Source organism: Amblyomma americanum, chromosome 1 (genome assembly GCF_052857255.1).
Source record: "Amblyomma americanum isolate KBUSLIRL-KWMA chromosome 1, ASM5285725v1, whole genome shotgun sequence".
NCBI classification, from domain to species: Eukaryota; Metazoa; Arthropoda; class Arachnida; order Ixodida; family Ixodidae; genus Amblyomma; species Amblyomma americanum.
This window is the reverse complement of record NC_135497.1, coordinates 347744685-347746730: the sequence shown is the minus strand read 5'-3', so window position 1 is coordinate 347746730 and position 2046 is coordinate 347744685.

Genomic DNA, 2046 nt, shown 5'->3' with positions numbered 1-2046 from the left:
TGTTACTATCGAAGGGACGCTGGGGTGGAGCAATTGCCGGCAGACAAAGCAAGGCTAACCCCACCTGTAGCATTCAACACCTCAACCTCAGGTTTCAATGAGCTTAAATGCATAAGCACAAAGTATGCCGACCCGCTGCTGTACGCGTGTGATTACTCGAGGTTGCGATTCATGGCGGCGAATGCGTCTCGAGCAATTTCACGCTTATTTTTTCTCGCGTAAACGGGGTAGCCTGCGCCTTCTTTTTCTTTTTCGCGGGCTGAGCGACGATCTCTGATCCTGCTTGGGCGAAAAGGTGGCTGTCCGCGCTAAACATGTCCAGGCCTGCTTCGTTATTGCGCGCCCATAGATCCGCCGCGTCTTTGCGAAGCGACAGCGGAGCTGCTGCCAGCCTGGCGACTCGCGCGTTAACAGCGCGCGCGCGAAACCCAAAAGGGGCGACCATTCTCGCGACGCCGTAAACGCGCGGCGGGTCCGACGGGCCGCTGCATAGGCGGGGGGTGGTGGGTGGGGGGACCGCTCGCTCCCACGGTGCTCGTAAAGGGCGCGTTCGCTGACCAGCAATATCGTTGCCGCCGACAGGATTGATCCGAGACGCACCTGGCGCTCCTGCGGCTGTAAAATACAATGGGCTCCATGTTCGCACCTCGGCTGCCTGCGGCTATTTGCTCCGGCACTCACCGCGCCCGGTGCCGTCCCCGCCGCTTTCCTTGTTCGCGCTGCTTTGCCGCCCTTCCTGCTTTCCGGCAGCTTTTTTTTTTTCGTCGCGCAGAGTGTTCGCGCGTGTCCTTTCGCCTCTTCCGCTCGGTCAGTCGACAATTGTTACTTCACGTTTTACAACCCCAGCGTTGACTTACAACGGAGGCATGGCAAGCCAGGAGTGAACGCCACACTCTCGCATGGCCGGAATCTTTTTCATGATCAGCAGCGGTTGTATAAGCACTTGTGAACATTCATGAAGATACGATTTCAACCAAAAAAACATTAAAAAATTTTATTGAAAATTCCATTCGAAAACAGATTAAAAAAAACATACGTTCCTTTCCGCGCGCGAAATGACGAGCATCCCAGGCGGCGCCTTGCGCTAATGTGACGCAGTTGGGCGCTTCTCTTCACAGCGGCCGTTGGCAGGGGCTCAAATTGGGATGTCTCGATCACAGAAATGGCTGCATCATGCGAACCTGCGATGGGATGCACGCACATGAGAAGGCCAGCGCGCCTTTCACGGCATGAAGGCTTCCCATTCGACGTTACCGAGACACAACAGTCTGTGATACGTAGGTGCTTGAGGGAGGGCGCCCGGGATACGACGATATGTTTGAGACGTGGAGAGAGGGATGCCACATGTGGAAACGGGGGCAGAGAGCGTGTGGCGACTGGCACGGTATGCGGAGAGAGAGATGACAAGTGCGAAAGCCAGCTGCGGTTGGTGTTCAAAGTGAAGGATACTCGCTACCGCCTTCATACGATGTGAAGGGAATGACGCCTGTACTCTGGAGTAAACCGGCTGTGGAAGCCCCCGCCCTGTCGCTGAAATTTGCATTACATTGCCCAGCCATAGAGTCAATATTATATATATATATATATATATATATATATATATATATATATATATATATATATATATATATATATATTATATATATATATATATGCGCTCAGAAATTAATTTGAGACCTCAGATTTACACTTACTTTTGCCCAGCCATGCAGTCCTTTATTTTCAGAAATGCATTGCAGCACTAGTAGCCAAGGACCCCAGATTTCCACTCACTTTTACGTCCACACTTCGCGGCAGCGTTTTTACGTCCGCATTGCAGAGCTTAGACCTGGATAACAATATGCATGTCCAAGCTCACGTGGATGGCAGTTAAAGCTACCCATGTCTCCGAAAGCCTATAGTAGACAGTGTATGCGCGGCATGCATGGCACGTTGGTAGAATGACAGTTATCCAAGTTATCCTGGTGAGCTTAGCAGAAGATTTGAAAGATGAAGGGGAAAAATAGTAGGCGAGGAGGAAGAAGACAACCACGGAAGAATGTAGGG